Here is a 19308-nt window from a genome sequence, read left to right as displayed (position 1 = left end):
CATGGTTCAATCAAAACTTCATTAAGTTTTAGTTTCATTTAATTTACACGGCTAATATGTCAGATTGATAAAGTGCTGTCTATACAAAAATCTTTGTTTTTCCTTTTCACTTGGGAAAATCCAGTCACTGGTTGAGGATTTGGGAGACTTAAGCTGTACCTATACACAAGAAGCAGATATTTGATGTGCATTCATATCAAGCCCTCACCATTGGAGGGTAGATGAACTTTAAAGCAATTCCAGCTCTAATTTTTTTTCTATAGAGCTACAATATCTTCATAAAAATATAATCCATATGAAACTGTGTATACAGTGAAGATATGACTTCACTGATTTCAACTACAGTTCTCTTAAGCTTTCCATTTAAAAACCATGTGCATGATTTCAGAGAAAATTTTAGAAATTATAAATCATACTTTTATGTCAGTATAGTTTTGGTAAAATTATGAAACTTGAAATCATTTTTTAACCAATCAGAGGCAGAATTATATTTTTTATAAGAATTTAGGTTTTCAAATGCTAAGTTGAATTATTAAAATGTGTACTATATGTATTTCTGGCATTTTTGCCTTCAAAAGTCATACAACTATTATACTTTGAACAAATGTTTCTTAATCTATAAAGTAGATATAATAACAGTTATTTTGCAGGACTGTTTTGGAAATAGATTATATAATGTGTGCTATTGTCTCACACATCATTAATAAATACATTTTTATTTTGGTGAAGTAATTTCTGTTTATTAAAGTTTATAATTTTAACAACTTTTAATTTTTAGTGGCTATATTTGCTAGCAATGGTGTGGTTCAGTCTAAAACCAATAATTTTTTTTTGTTATTATGATATTTGTCATTTACCTTTTATTTTATTTAAAATCTTTATTGGAGTATAATTGCTTTACACTGGTGTGTTAGTTTCTGCTTTATAACAAAGTGAATCAATTATACGTATACATATATCCCCATATCTCTTCCCTCTTGCATCTCCCTCCCTCCCACCCTCCCTATCCTACCCATCTAGGTGGTCACAAAGCAGCAAGCTGATCTCCCTGTGCTATGCAGCTGTTTCCCACTAGCTATCTATTTTACATTTGTAGTGTATATATGTCCATGCCACTCTCTCACTTTGTCCCAGCTTACCCTTCCCCCTCCCTGTATCCTCAAGTCCATTCTCTAGTAGTTCTGCATCTTTATTCCCATCTTGCCTCTAGGTTCTTCATGACCATTTTAAAAATCAATAAATTTAAAGCACACGTCAGTTACAGTGCAATTATTTGACTATAGAACAAGAAAGCAAGGGTATATTCCACCATGCTAGTTTTTGAATAGATATTGTCTAAAATAAAATACACACAGATGGTATATAAAAGATAATTTATGCACCCATATTCTTTATGTACCAACTTTGGAAATAATAGGTCTAGGTATTGATATATTCATTTTAAGTTTCTATTATAAGTCTCCTATGTCCCTATAGATATGTGTGCATGATATAAATAACTGTTAAAGGAAATAACTTGTCTTTTTCAGTTATTTTATGCTCAATTTAGATTAGATTACATATTTATATTTAAGATATTAACCTTATCCTATGAAAAATTGTTGAAGGTCACAACTTAAATTTCATTAATTAAAAGTAAAAGCATTTATTTTCTCTTAGGTTATAGGAAGACAGTCATTAGTATACATGCTGGTATTTTCAGAATCAAGTTCTGGGTCTTTTTGTTTTTCAGGACTTTTATAGACAGTCTTTGACTATTGTCCCAGGACTATAAATAATATTATAGGTTGGTAACTCTTAAACTCATATCCCTAATGCTGAATTGCCATTGGAGCTCCGGATTCATAGTCTACATGACCTCTATACTTGAATGTCCAACAGAAATTTCAAACCAAACTTAGTCAAATCAGAACATTTGATTCCATCCTTTACCTCAAATCTCCCCCACTATTTTTCTTATTTAAGAAAACATCTCAGCTACCTATCCAGTTGACCAAATCAAAATACAGAAGATCCTCAAGGAGTGTCTCAAGTGTGGTCAAAAAGCATATTCAGAGAAGTTGAGATTATAGATTTTGTTGAAGATCCAAGCTTTGAAGGACAAAGTGAAAGTTTTCCAGGTACTATATAGATACAGAATATCAGGATATAATAGTGGAGGTACAGCTAGAGCAATAGGAAGAATGTACTATGTGAGATAAAAGGATTTTAGGAGTTCTGGTTTCCTGTAGTAAATAACATTAATGGACAGAATGGTAGATAATTTACAAAAATGTCTGATTATTTTATTCCCTATATCCATTTCTGTTTCAATATGACCTTGGGATAATCAGTCTATTTATGCACTATTTATATCTCAGATGGCCTTGTAACTTGCTGGTTAATAGCATCTTAAGAAAATGACCATGTACATTGTTAAACCTAGGTCTCTGCATGTGACTTAACAAAATGCAACCATGTAGGACAGAGCCATATCAGCCCCAGTTGCCCAAGCTGAGACAACAGACAAGTAAGAAAACCCAGCTAAGATCAGTAAAGCTAACTTCTTGCTGAGCTTCAGATGACAACAGGCATCTGAGGGAGTCCCACTGAGACAAAAATGATCTCCCAGCTTAGTAGGGACTGATGTTGTCACCCCAATAAATTGTGAGTTAAATAAATAGTTTGGTTTTCAGCCATCAAGTCTTGTAATTATTGGTTTTGCAACAATAAATGACCAATAAATGCACCATGCATGTAGTCCTAGCCAATTCAAGACAGACAGTGGTGATAAGGCTTTGAATGTTAGATGTTAAGGAAGGTGGTTTTCTAGGTCCTCCTTGGTGTGTGGACACTTCTGTGGATGTCTTGATCCCTAAAGATAAAAGCAAAAGAGCCTATAGTACGAGTCTTACTCTGATCCTTTCAGAGCTTAATCTTAATCCCTGTTGGTGTAGATTAGGAAAATTTAAGAAGACTTATTTTATTGCAGATCTTAATACATTCAATGGAAAAGATTAGGTCATCCCTATTTCTTTGTTAAAATAAACCCTCTTTATACAATGGTGTTGAAAATAAATATACTTTGCTCCTTTTAATACCAGTTTTAAAATAGAAAAAGAAAACACTGACTAGCTGAATACATTCAAATTTTTTATCTCTTCTTGGACCAAAGGAAGAATATATTACACAGTATCACTTAAAATAGATTTAAGGTTTGTAAATAGTTTTGGTCAATGTATGAATGTTTCTTGGACTTTTTCTTTGGGATCTTTAGCTCACACTTTCTCTTCTGTGTGGCTAAAAGTAAAGGACTCTGGTATAAAGAAGCCACACAAGAGAAGGAAGCCAAATCCCAGAGTTATCACCTGGAGAGGATCCAGGAGACTCATGTAATCTGTACTGGAAATTGGTGTGACATAAACATTTTATTGTATTAAGCAACTGAAATAGTTAGGCTGTTTATTACAGCATCTAGTGAGTATTAACCTGTTTAATAAAGGTACAAATGTTTTGCATGACTCAAAAACTCTAAGTACTGCTTTTCTTGTATATCACTAGTTATTCCATATCCAAAGGTACTTTCTTTTAAGAAGTCCAGATTTTATACTATTAAAATTAATAATATGCTACATGGACATGACTATGTTTATTTTATTTGTACTTTATTTAATTCTACTGCTTTTTTTTTTTTTACTGTATTATATATTACAGTTTACAGGAAATGCAATCTGCACTCTTATGGATGGGAACTTCATGTCTTGCTTCACTGGATTCCTATTCTCATTGTGCATGGCTGCCCTTAAAACATGAAGTATGTAAAAGAATGAAATTAGAACACTCCCTAACACCGTACACAAAAATAAACTCAAAATGGATTAAAGACCTAAATGTAAGACTGGACACTATAAAACTCTTAGAGGAAAACATAGGCAGAGCATTCTTTGACATAAATCACAGCAAGATCTTTTTTTCACCCACCTCCTAGAGTAATGGAAGTAAAAATAAACAAATGAGACCTAATGAAACTTAAAAGCTTTTGCATAGCAAAGAAAACTATAAACAGCTCATGCAGCTCAATATTAAAAAAACAAACAACCCAATCCAAAAATGGGCAGAAGACCTAAATAGACATTTCTCCAAAGAAGACATACAGATGGCCAAGAGGCACATGAAAAGCTGCTCAACATCACTAATTATTAGAGAAATGCAAATCAAAACTACAATGAGGTATCACCTCACACCAGTTAGAATGGGCATCATCAGAACATCTACAAACAACAAATGCTGGAGAGGGTGTGGAGAAAAGGGAACCCTCTTGCACTGTTGGTGGGAATGTAAATTGATACAGCCACTATGGAGAACAGTATGGAGGTTCCTTAAAAAACTAAAAATAGAACTACCATATAACCCAGCAATCCCACTACTGGGCATATACCCTGAGAAAACCATAATTCAAAGAGTCATGTACCACAATGTTCATTGCAGCTCTATTTACAATAGCCAGGACATGGAAGCAACCTAAGTGTCCATTGACAGATCAATGGATAAAGAAGATGTGGCACATATATACAATGGAATATTACTCAGCTGTAAAAAGGAATGAAATTGGGTCATTTGTAGCGACCTGGATGGACCTAGAGACTGTCATACAGAGTGAAATAAGTCAGAGAACAAATATCATATATTAATGCATATATGTGGAATCTAGAAAAATGGTACAGATGAACCGATTTGCAAGGGAGAAATAGAGAACAAACATATGGACACCAAGGGGAGAAAATGGTGGGGGGGTGGTGGGATGAATTGGGAGATTGGGATTGACATAGATACACTAATATGTATAAAATAGATAACTAATGAAACCTGCTGTATAAAATAAATAAATAAAATTCAAAAAAACCCATGAAATTTGCAGCAGTTATGATTGCAAACTGAGTCTGCTTATAACCATGGTTTATAATTGGCATGATTTCTCCCTGACTTGGCGATGATTATGTTACGTTAGAGTCTATTGGGTAGGGATTTTGTACAGTTTTTTTACTGAAACTTGCGAACTTGTCAACCATGTTGAAGGAAATACAAAGCAGGGCAACACGTGTTTAAACATTTTTCTAAGTAGCTTATGTGTTAGTGAAATATTTCCAAGAGCTCCTAGTACAGAAATACTAGACTGTTTCTTCTAAATAAAAGATTAACTCTAAAAGTGAATACCAAAGAAGGAAGAAGGAATTGGTGAAACCAAAACATGGTGCTCAGAAACTGCTTTTTGTCTCTGATGACCTCTATTATGACACCTGGGGTTCGCATTCTCTAAGTATGAAAAAAGGATTTCACACCACATTAAAACATAATTCTTGCTACCTTTAACTAGATATTTTAAAATCAATATAGACAAAAATCTAATTTTCACATGATTTTGAAAAATAGGCTTAAATGATAACTATGGTAGTTATAATGGATGCATCTATCTACCTACACATTTTCTTATAAGGCTTTAAAATATATCTATACCAGTTTTCACAGTACAAAGAAACAGACAAAATATGCATAGTTCAACAAATTTAGTGGAGAAGTCTTTTTACAACTTATAGTTTCTTCTCCCTTTATAGATTGATGTTGATCATTGGCATGTCTCCATATGTCCTTTGGGTCAAATTTCTTTTTCTGAAATGGATATATAAACACAGACACAAGTGTTCCTACCAAGTGCCCTTTGGCCTTACCATTTTCAGAGCCAGTACTCTTGAGCTTTCAATGATCTTTAAGTGATTTGCTAGTGGCAACATGACACTCTTTCACCAAAATACAGCTTCCCTGGAAAGGAGATGGTCTTTGAAACTCTACCTTTTCCATCAAATACTTACTGTCCTCAGATCAAGCTCTCAGGTACTTGACAGAGGGATTCATGTGATATTTATTAAGAAAGTTTGTGATATGACTGTATAATGTGTTAGTGTTCTTAGATGAACAAGCCAGGGCTTGGTGAAAATACATAGGAGGGCTGCCAGCCACGGTGGTTTCAAACACTGGCAAAGCAATAAGGGTGAGATTTTAAATAAAATGCTTCCACAAATATATTATACAGAACACTTAACAAACACATATTTACAAAATAAAAGAGAGAAACAGAAGAGCTTAGAAATGAGAAAATATATGATTTCTCTAGGGTAGGAAGCATTATCTGTACTCACATTTTTATAGGCTGTTTTGTTAACTATAGCTACGTGATTTTGTGACATCAAGAGAAATATTCAGGAAGAGGCCCAGAGTTTATGAAAATACATCTATTCTCTTGCCATTTGCTGGGTATTTATTGATAGTATACACAGCAAACAACCCTTTCTCCTTTGCTGCTTTTTCTTATTATTTCCATCTGTCAAACAGGGACTCTCTAGGATCAGCTGGAAAAATTACTTCAAAGAGAATGTTGCTTATGAACCTCAAGTTATAAATCGTACGCTCTGAAAGTTCCTTAATCACATTATAATCATGTTTTATTCATTCAAAGCTGTTAAAGCATAATGCTCTTATAACAAATGTCTTAACTTAAATATTAATTTATTGAAAAATACTCAAATTACTCCTTTTTAAAATTACTTTAGGGTAAAGTTATCTTAGTCAAATAACTATATATGTTAGACACAGTGAAGAATATGTTCATAGTTTTGACTCTTAAAATGTTAATCTAACTTTTTTTTAACTTATAACTATGCTTTCCTAGTTGAGAAAAAAGTTAATGAAAAGTGTCTGATTAAACTTGAAGAGACACTTGTGAACATGTTAATAAAAAACAACTATCAGTTGTTGTCTCGTCATATGAATAACATGACTTAGTTTGTATACATTCTAGGATAAATTTAAGGAGCGTTTGTAACATTTCACCTCAATTGTTAGTTTGACAAGCCTGTCATAATTGTCCTACCACCTGCTCACTTGCTCTTTGCTTAAGTGAAATTAGCATTTGGCTCCTGGTAGCCAAATTAAACTTGAATCAAAGTAAAAATTACTTACTTATTAATGTATGTGTGAATGTTTGTTTATATTTTGATATCTTTATATTGAATCTTGAATTCAATATAAACCATCTTGAATCTCTTTTACTTCAGATAACCAAGGTATGATTTTAAAAACTTGAATAATATATGAAATGTGTTATACACACCTCCATGGGACCCAAAAGTCATAAAGTACACTTATTGTGTCCAGCCTGAGATAAGATTATACAAAGGATATTAGATGAAGGTTTATTTATAGTATGTTCACTTACAAAGATAATATGGCACTGTTAACTTTGTAATTGGCCTCTTAAAAGTTACAAATCCAGTTTCCACTCTTAAATTAGATCTCTCCTTAAGAAAATTAGTTTTTTCTACTCTTTAATGATGTATTACTAATCTTTCCTTCTCATTGTTTCATTTCATGTTTATCCATTTGCAAATGACATGACACTATATGTAGAAAATCCTAAGGATGCCACCAAGAAACTACCAGAGCTTATCAATGAAGTCAGTAAAGATGCAGGATAAAAAATTAATAAACAGAAATCTGTTTCATTTCTATACACTAACAATGAACTATCAGAAATAGACAGTAAGGAAACAATTCCATTTACAATCATATCAAAAAGACTAATATACCTAGGAATAAAACTACCTAAGGAGGCAAAAGACCTGTACTCAGAAAACTAAGATACTGATGAAAGAAATTGAAGATGGTACAGATGGAGAGACATATCATGTTCTTGGATTGGAAGAATCAATATTGTGAAAATGACTATACTACCCAAGGGAATCTATAGATTCAATGCAATCCCTATCAGATTACCAAGGGTATTTTTCACAGAATTAGAACAAATAATTCTGAAATTTGTACTGAAACACAAAAGACCCCAAAGAGTCAAAACAATCTTGAGAAAGAAAAATGGAGCTGGAGGAATTGGGCTCCCTGACTTTATACTACAAAGCTACAGTAATCAAAATAATATGCAGGAAAACAGGAACATAGATCACTGGGACACGATAAAAAGCCCAGAAATAAACCCATGCACCTATGGTCAATTAACCTACAACAAAAGAAGTAAGAATATACAATGGAGAAAAGACAGTCTCTTCAATAAGTGATGCTGGGAAAACTGGACAGCTACATGTAAAAGAATGAAATTGGAACACTCCTTAACACCATACAAAAAAATAAAATGAATTAAAGACCTAAATGTGAGGCTGGATACTATAAAACTGAGAGAAAAACATAGGCAGAACACACTTTGACATAAATCACAGCAAGATGTTTTTTGACCCACTGCCTAGAGTAATGAAATAAAAACAAAAATAAACAAATGGGACCTAATGAAACTTAAAAACTTTTGCACAGCAAAGTAGACCATAAGCAAAATGAAAATCCAACCCACAGAATGGGAGAAAATACTTGCAAACAAAGCAACTGACAAGGGTTTAATCTCCAAAATATGCAAACAGCTCATGCAGCTCAATATCAAAAAAACAACAACAACCAAAAAACAACAAACAATCAAAAAATGGCCAGAAGACTTAAGTAGACATTTCTCCAAAGATGACATACAGGTGGCCAAGAGGAGCATGAAAAGCTGCTCAACATCACTAATTATTAGAAAAATGAAAATCAAAACTACAATGAGATATCACCTTGCAAGAATCAGAATGACCATCATCAAAAAATCTATTATACAAACAATAAATGCTGGAGAGGATGTGGAGAAAAGGGAACACTCCTATACTCTATGGAAAACAGTATGGAGGTTCCTTTAAAAATGAAAAATAGAGCTATCATATGATCTAGCAATCCCACTCCTGGGACTATATCCAGAGAAAACCATAGTTTGAAAGGATACATGCCCCCAATGTTCACTGCAGTGCTACTTACAATAGCCACATGGAAGCAACCTAAATGTCTATTGACAGATGAATGGATAAAAAAGTGGTGTGTATATATATATATGTGTGTGTGTGTATATATATATATACACACACACACATATATATATATATACACATACATCTATCTATATAATGGAATATTACTCAGCCATAAAAATGAAATAATGCCATTTACAGCAACATGGATGGACCTAGAGATTATCATACTAAGTGAAGTCAGAGAAAGACGAACATCATCTGATATCACTTATATGTAGAATCTAAAAAAAAAAAATGATACAAATGAACTTATTTACAAAACAGAAACAGACTCACAGATTTAGAAAACAAACTTATGGTTACCAAAGCGGGAGGGATAAATTGGAAGTTGGGATTGACATATACACATTAGTATATTTAAAATAGATAACCAACAAGGACCTACTATATAGTACAGGGAACCCTGCTCAATATTCTGTAATAACCTTAATGGGAAAAGAACTTGAAAAAGGATAGATACATGTATATGTGTAACTGAATCACTTTGCCGTACACCTGAAATTAACACAACATTGTTATCAACTATACTTCAATATAAAAAAAAATTTTTTTAAAGATAGAAAATCCAAAACCAGTAATCCCAGATCTAGCCTAAAAAAAGTAGAAAAAGAAGAGCAAATGAAATCCAGATTAAGCAGAAGAAAAGGAGTAATAAACGAGAGAGCAGATATCAATGAAATTGAAAACAAGAGATCAACAGAAAAAAATTAATGAAACCAAAAGTTGATTCTTTGAAATGATTAATAAAAATAAGCCTCTAGCAAGGCTAACTATGAAAAAAAGTGAGAGGACACAAATTTTTAATATCAGAAATGAAAGCGGGGATGTCTCTATAGATCCCATAGCCATTAAAAAGATAATAAAAACATTATGAACAACTCTAGCCCACTAATTTGAAAATCTAGATAAAATTAACCAATTCCTTGAAAGACACAGTCTGCCAAAACTCACTCAAGAAGAAATAGACAATCTGAATAGGCCTATATCTATCTATGAAATTAAATCAATAATTAACAACTATCAAAACAGAAAGTCTCAAACCCAGATAAGTTCACTGGTGAATTCTATCAGACATTTAAGGAATAAGCTATACCAATTTTCTACAAACTCTTCCAAAATACAGAAGCAGAGGGAATACTTCCTGATTCATTCTATAAGGCCAGCATTACCCTAATACCAAAACCAGATGAAGAAATTACAAAAAAACAAACTGTAGACCAATATCTCTCAAAAACATAGATGCAAAAATTCTTAAAAAGTATTAGCAATTAAATCCAACAATGTATAAAAAGAATTATACACCATGACCAAATGTGATTTATCCCAGATATCCAAGTCTGGTATTACATTTCAAAATAAAATAATGTAATCTCTCACATCAATAGGATAAAGAAGAAAAAATCACATGATAATATCAGCAATGCAGTAAAAGCATTTGACAAAATTCAACATTCATTCATGATAAAAATGCTCAGTAAACTAGGAATGGAGGGGAAATCCCACAACTTGATCAAGGAAATCTACAGTAAAACTACAGCTAAAACCATACTTAATGGTGACAAGCTTAAAGCTTTCTCAGTAAAATCAGGTAGAAGACGAGGATGTCCCCTCTCACCACTGCTTTTTGACATTGTGCTGGAAGTCCAAGCTAATGAAATCAGGCAAGAAGAAAAAACTAGAGGTATACAGACTGAAAAGGAAGAAATAAAACTGTCTTTGCCCTCAAATGACGTAACTGTGTAGGCAGAAAATCTGAAAGAATAAACAAAAGACTCCTGGAGCTAATAAGTGATTATATCAATGTTGTAAGACACAAGGTTAATATACACAACTCAATCACTTACCTATATACCAATAATGAACAAGTGGAATTTGAAATTAAAATATATACAATTTACATTAGCACTGAAGAAAATGAAATACTTAAGTATGAGTCTAAAAAATACGTACAAGAGCTATATGAGGAAAATGACAAAACTGATGAATGAAATCAAATAAGAACTAAATAAGTTGAGAGATACTCCATATTCATGGTAAGGAAGCCTCTATATTGTCAAGATTCCATTTCTTCCCAACTTGATCTATAGCTTCAATGGAATGCCAGTCAAAATTCCAGCAAGTTATCTTATGGATATTGACAAACTGATGCTAAAATGTATATGGAGAGACAAAAGACCCAGAATAGCCAACACAATATTGAAGGAAATGAATAAGATTGGAGGACTGACACTATTTGCCTTAAGACTTGCTGGAAAGCTACAGTAATCAAGACAGAGTACTACTGTTGAAACAACAGACAAATAGATCAATGGAACAGAATAGAGAATCAGATATAGATCCACATTAATATAGTCAACTGATCATTGACAAAGAGAGCAAAGACAATACAATGGAACAAAGATAATCTCTTCAACAAATGGTGCTAGAACAACTGGCCATCCATATGCAAAAAAATTAATCTATACACTGACTTTATACTTTTCACAAAAACGAACTCAAAATATGTCACATTTAGATAAATGTAAAATGCAAAATGATAAAATTACTAGAAGATAACAGAGGATAAACCTAGATGACCTTGGGTAGGGCAATGACTTTTTAGATACAACCCTAAAGGCATAACCATGGAAGAAAGTATTGATAAGCTGGATTTTATTAAAATTAAAAAGTGCTCTGTGAAAGAAAAAGTGAAGAGAATGAGAAGGCAAGCCACAGACTGGGAGAAAATATTTGCAAAAAACACATCTGATAAAGGACTCTTATCCAACGTATACAGAGAACTCTTAAAACTCAACAAGTAAACAAATAACCTAATTAAAAGTTTGGTCAAAGACCTTTATAGACACCTCACCAAAGAAGGTATACAAATGGCAAATAAACATGAAAATATGCTCAACGTAATGTTATCAGGGAATTACAACAACAAGAAATACCATTACACACCCATTAGATTGACCAAATGCTGGCAATGATTGGAGCAATAGGAATTCTCATTCATTGCTAGCGAAAGTACAAAATGGTACAGCCACTTCATTTCACAAGACAGTTGGGAGCTTTCTTAGGAAACTAAACATATTCTTACCATATTATCACAAAATCACACTCTTTGGTTTTTATGTAAATGAGTTGAAACCTTATGTCCCCAGATGTCTGAATACCTCCTCTTCTTTTTAACTTGCATCATAAATTCTAGCCATCTCAGCAATCCCAGATGCCTATTTCTTCCTCCTCAAATCACTCTACCTGGGCTTCTGCTCCTGTACCACCACTGGAAAATTGACCTCAGGCAGGGAGAAGTAGGGTTCAGCTAATGTGTTCCTTTTTCTCAAAGATGACATGAGTGTGCTGTCTGGTGCACAATACCTGTAAACAGTTTCTTCATATATTTCAACAAGTTCTATTTCCTTATATTACATGAGGGGAATTCTGAAACCAACTACTGTACTCTGTTATGGCCAGGAGTCCCTTACCTCTATGCTCTCTAGGCTTGTCATTTTTGTTATTTTGTTTCTGCCACAATGTCACTATTTCTGATTATCCTACACGATGCCATACCTGTTTAGCCCCTCCCCAAGTCGCTATTTTTCACATTTCTCATCTTAACATTTAAGAATACACTATAGGGTGGAGATTAAAGCTACAGTGTGTGGAACAGGATTGCCAGAGTCTTCATGTCAGCCTCAGTATTTAGTGTGCAGCTTTGCTAAGTTACTTTTTGTTAAGTGAGTCTTTGCTAATACTATATACTTCAGTTTCATAATCTTGTAAAATTAGAGATTATAATTGTACTTTTCACATTTGTTCTTATTAAATTTAATGAGGTTACATATATAAACATTTAAAAACACATAGTGCCAAATAAATGTTAGCTACTCAGTGTTCTCCATAGAAGTTATTTTAAATTATAGTTATTTGTTTTAATATCTCTCTTATTAGAATTTAACTATATGACAATTGGGAACTTGTTTATTAATCACTTTATAACCAGAATCTAACATAATGCTTTGAACATAGTAGGAAGTAGTAAATATTATTGAATGAACACATGAATGTGTTTGAACAAATTCATCATTATATTCACTAAGAAAAGATAGGTGTATTTATTATTTATTATTATCAAAGTAACATGTCACTGGACATAAGAATTCATGTAAATTATGGCAGAAATTTGTTGCCTCATTTTTTTTTCCTTAATACTTTTGAGATTTATTCATGTTGTTGCCAGTATCAGTGATTTGTTCCATTTTGTTACTATTATTCCATTTTACGGATATAAAGCAAGTTGTTTAGTGATCCATTAGTTGTTGAACATTAGACTGATTTCTATTTTTAGGTTATTATACACAAAGTTGCTTTTTGTGGATATGTTTTTATTTATCCTGCAAATGAAATTATTTATCTGGAATGAAATTGCTGTATCAGTTTTCCAAAGTAGCATTAATTTTTAAAATTCCTATCAGAAATATGAGCATTTCACTTGTTTTCCATCATTGCCAATCTTTGGTGTTCTCATAATTTTGTTATTCTAGGGATTTTAGTGTATTTTTGAAAGGGCATCCAATATAGTATTAATTTACATTTCCTTGATCACTATTAAACTGGGGGATATTTTCATGTGATCAATGGCTATTGATATGTATTCATTGGTGATGTGTCTGTTCAAAAAAGGAGAAATGACAAAATCAAGGACTCTCTGAGATGTCAGGGAATAAATGTCATCATTTACTTGGTTTTGAAAAAAATAATTATCTGAAAAGGGAAAACTACTTTAAGGCTTAGGTCTATCATTTTTAACAACAGCTTTATTTCTGCTTTACAATGTGTATGACTAAATAAGTGGTGCCTAAAATGTTTCTTTTACAAGTAAGGCTAATGCAGGCTAGCACCAGATTTATTGAATAGCTCCTTTAATGCATATTTTAAAATTGGTAAATGTAATAAAGCTGACATTGAAATTGTGTCACTGAAAAACAATGCATCTGTTACTGGATTATCTTATGATTTAATTATTTGTAAAGAATAAAAGAAAAATTGAGTTTTAAACTACATTTACAATTGCAACTCAAAACTATAATGAGGTACCACCTCACTCAGGTCAGAATGGCCATCATTAAAATGTCTACAAGTAACAAAGGATGGAGAGGGTGTAGAGAAAAGGGAACCCCCTTGCACTGTTAGTGGGAATGTCAGTTGATGCAGACAATATGAAAACTAAAAATAGAGCTACCATATGATCTAGCAATCCCACTCCTGGGCATATATCCAGACAAAACTATAATTCAAAAAGATACATATACCCCTATGTTCACAGCAGCACTATTCACAGTAGCCAAGACATGGAAGTAACTTAAATGTCCATTGACAGATGAGTGGATAAAGATGTGGCACATATATACAATGGAATACTACTCATCCACAAAACACACAAAATAATGCCATTTGCAGCAACATGGTTCAACTAAAGATTATCATACTCAGTGAAGTAAGTCAGAAAGAGAAAGGCAAATACCAAATGATATCACTTATATTTGGAATCTAAAATATGACACAAATGAACCTATCTACAAAACAGAAACAGACTCATGGATATAGAGAACAGACTTGTGGTTTCCAAGTAGGAGGGGGTTGAGGGAGGGATGGATTGGAAATTTGGGGTTAGCAGATACAAGTTATTATATATACAATGGATAAATAACAGGTCTTACTCTATAGCACAGGAACTATATTCAATATCCTATGATAAACCATAATGGAAAAGAATATAAAAAATATACATGTATATGTATAATTGAATCACTTTGCTGTACAGCAGAAATTCACTCAACATTGTAAATCAACTTCAATTAAAAAATTAAACTATATTTACAGTAATCTTTTGACATCCAAGGATTCCAAATTTAAATGATTACAAACTATATCATTCAAAAGAATTCCAGATATTTTTGTTTTTGAGCTGTCCTTTATAGTTCTAAGTCATAACCTTCCCTTGTCACCATGTTGTTATTTATTTTGTTATTTGAAATAGAATAATGAAAATCTTTCTACGTATTTTATAAGGGGTCATTAATGAGATAAAAAATAATTTATTCATAGCATAAGGTTATTAAATTCTTCAATTTCTTTAATAGTGAACATTTAATTAACTAAAATCACTAACATTAGATTCCTAAGATTTTCTAATCATTTTACTAGAAATTTTGATATAAATTATAAAATAGGTGATTTAATTAGAATTGGTTTAGAGAACTGATACTAATTTCTCACTTGTGAATGTAAGATATTGATAATTAAAGAACATATATTAATAAGTACATACAATGATATTAGAGTGAAAATGAAAATACAATATTTAATAAATTGTTACAGAATATCCTAACTTTACTGAATAAATGTACATATGCATACAAAGGTATAGATTTTGAAAGTAATAAAAGACTGAATATAATAAAATACAGAGCATGAGACATCCATGTTTCTTAAATTCTATTAAAATTTTGAGTCAACATTTAAAAAATATTTATATTTGAAGGATTATAATATTGTGATAAATGAAGTCCTTGACATATTGCCCAATTTGGGTTGATGGGGAGAGCACTAGAAGACACTGTGCAAAACTTATCCCTTGAAAGATATTCTGTTGCAATTTCATAATATCCCATAATGTGTTAGCGTTGATTTCCTGCTCATTACAGGATCCAGGATCATCAATATCTAAATAGTACCATACACATACTGGGCTACCTATAAATAAATGTGGAATAAATTAAAGAAGAATCAATTAACAAGCCTATTCTTGTTTAAAGGTCATTTAAGCAATTCTCTATTCACCAAAATATACACTACTTCAAGTTGATATTATATTAAATGGTTTATGTTAAACAAAATTCTTTGGATATTTGTTTAATTCCTGAAATGAAACTCTGCAAAAAATCACTGATTTGTACTGCACACAAGATACAATATTCCAGTTCATTTTCTCAAAAAACTTGCAACTTATTAGGAGGAAATACCATGCATGCTACTACATATAATTTACATGAAAAGCCATAAATTCTTTAAGTGTAAAAACATCTAGTATTTAAAAACTTAAAATTTAGAATAATAGAAATTATTCTATTAAGAAAAAATAATATAAACTTCAAGATGAGGAAGAATTAAGTATGTGTAATGTTGGCTTCTGATAGATGAGTCAGGAATACAGAAAGTAATACCGGACAAGACAACAGAAAAGTATAGGGTGTATTCAGGGAATAGTATTTAATTAATCTGGTTTTATAACTTGAGAGTGACTATAATTTAGCAACCTTATTTTTGGGTAGTATGAATGGTTTATTTGAAGGGACCGAAGTCAGTGGTGGCAAACTAGTGAGCAAGCAAATACTTCCTCGAGGCAATGAGGCAAGATAGAGAAGTTTTTAACTGCATTAGTGGCCTTGTTAGTGAAAACTAATTGATGATTTGCAGCAGTACAGAAATTAAATCACCAAAACTTTGTAAACAATTGATAAAGGAGGAGAAGCTATCGCAAACCTTGAGGTTTTGAAACTTTATGGAAGGTGTCATTTAAGAGAACTAGCTAGAAGAAAAGGGAAAATTTATTTTGGTAGTGGTTGTTGGATTTAATTCTGGTTATGTTGAGTTTGAAGTACTGGGGCATTAATTTGACTCTAGGATATTTTGCACACCTTGGATTTCAAACAGACTTTTACTGGAAATGTCAAGTGATAATTCAGACACATAGAATTGAACATTATTGCATATTCTTTCTATAATTTTATTTACTCACCTTTATTTCACAGATTGACTCTCTCTAGAGTCTAGACTCCTTTTTTTTCAAATTAAGTGACTCAGTGTAAAATGTGGTGTTTGATATTTTAAACTTTAAAATGAACCATTTTAATTGCATGTTTAAATGTTCTATTAACTTTAATTCTAATGAAGTTTCTATAATTACATATTTAATATTTAGTAAATTTATACAGATGTAATGCATTATTGGAAAAAGATTGTGTGAACTAAACAAGAAAATTGTCTTTGAAAATCTGGTCTTAAAAAAAAAGCAGCACTTCCTATACTTTATTTATTTTTTATATATACATTTTATTCACATAAGCTATTCCCTCTCCTGGAAATATCTTCCTCCCACTCTTCTCACTCTTCACTCTTTCTTTCAACGCTCAGCTAAAATTAAACTCCTCAGCCATGTTCTCAACAGCCCAGTATAATCTCCTGTTATTTCCTTACTTCATCATGGTTGTCACTTTTTATGATTACATGTCTTCTGATATGGTTATTTCCTAAATCACCACTAGATTGTAAACTCATGAAGCAGAGATTATATCTGTTTTGTTTACAAATATAAAAATCAATACCTAACTTGCTATTTATTTGCAATGGGAATTTATTTTTGAGTGAATGAATGAATACTGGTGGGCAAACCAGTAAAATACAAACTTCATGACCTACTAAGTAATTTATACATCATACACCTGTTCTGATACTTGAGTGTCTTATTTCCAAGGATATTAAGCATGTGTGACAGATATGAACAAATTTATCACTACATTTATCTCATATAGCTCAATTTAAATTTGATAAATATATGAATCTCTCAAAATCTGAATACTCCATTTGCAAGCTGCTCTTCATTTCCTTTTAAAATCTTTTACATTAACTATTATGTACCTTCAAATTGGCACTGCCATATTTAAGTGGTTCTAGGTTGTGCCAATGATATGGAAGAGCAGAAGCTTTTCTTGTGACTATTTGGGTTTTATAATTAATTTGAGTGGTTTGAAGTATGGTTTGTTCATGGAGTCATTGGAGAGGAATATTATTAAAAGCCAGATGGCAGCACAGTTTACAAGCCTAGCAGGCACAAAATCATGTCCTAGTGGAACATTTTTTAAATGGTTTTGATTCCCCTCAATAATGATCAATTCCAATAATCTCGCTATTTTTGACTTTATAACTGACAAATATATTGCTCACTGAAATTCTGTTTGAAAACTTTGAAATAACATTGATCGTTTTGGCAGCAAATTCATTTATCAAAAATATCTTTAGGGCTTCCCTGGTGGTGCAGTGGTTGAGAGTCCACCTGCTGATGCAGGGGACGCGGGTTCATGCCCTGGTCCGGGAAGATCCCACATGCCGCGGAGCAGCTGGGCCCATAAGCCATGGCCGCTGAGCCTGTGCGTCCGGAGCCCGTGCTCCGCAACGGGAGAGGCCACAACAGTGAGAGGCCCGCGCATCGCAAAAAAAAAAAAAAAAAAAAAACTTTAATGTTTAAATGGGAAATTAAAAGATATCTCAATCAAATTGCTTAAAAAGTAGAAATTCCTAGATATGTTCCTCAAAAGTTCATCTTTCTTATTTTACTTTGGTCATTTATTTTACTTCATTTATAACAGCTATTTTTAATAATTCATTGTTATTTGAAATCTCCATAGAACCATGTTCTCAAAAAATATTCATTTTTATTGTGCATTTATTTAAATACACAGTGTTTGCCATACATGAGCAAAGAACAAATATTCCAATTATGCTATCAAACGGAATCTAAGATTACCTTAATTCAAAGGGTACATTAATTTGGCTAAATTATAAGAGTGTCTTTTAACAAAATATATCATGTTGAAGAAAACACATTTTCTTAGAACATTATCTAAGTAAGGTGTTATAGATATGATAACATATAGATATAATCTGAGAAACTTATACAATTGCTTTGGAAAGGAGAAACCAAAACTACTATTCAACAATAAAAAGCAACAAACTATTGTTTCATATTACAACTTGGATTATTATCAAAATAATTATACTGAGTGAAAGAAGCCAGGCAATAAAGAGTAATATACTGCATGGATTCATTTGTATATAACTGTAGAAAATGTGAACTAATCTATACTGGATGAAATCACATCAGTGTTTGCTTGTAGAGGGGAGTTCTGGAAAGGGAGAGAAAAAGGGGCAAAAGGGCACTGCTGGGGTGCTAAATAAGTTCACTATTTTGATTTTGGTGATGGTTTCATGGGTATGTATCAAACTGTACACTTTAAATATGTGCAGCCTTATTATGTATCAATTATAACTCAGAAAAGCTACTAAAGTAGTAAATTGAAAATAACTATTATTAATTAATCAACAAATGTTTACTGAAACCTAAGCTTACATGTCTGTAAACATTGAACAATTAAAAGAGGAAAAAGAAGATAAAGAGAAAGGTAAGATAAATGTGAGATTTATTAAAAGCTTTATGTGTCAAGTAGTTTTCTAGCACTCTAAAAGCATTATCTTTAGTGTTTATGACAAAATATTTACACAAAATAGGAATTTAACTGACAATAAATGTAAGAGTTCAGGTTCAAAGTCA

Source organism: Aethalodelphis obliquidens, unplaced genomic scaffold (assembly GCF_003676395.1).
Source record: "Aethalodelphis obliquidens isolate GAN/ISIS:26980383/991018 unplaced genomic scaffold, ASM367639v1 scaffold6, whole genome shotgun sequence".
NCBI lineage: Eukaryota > Metazoa > Chordata > Mammalia > Artiodactyla > Delphinidae > Aethalodelphis > Aethalodelphis obliquidens.
Note: the sequence above shows the minus strand (reverse complement) of the source record.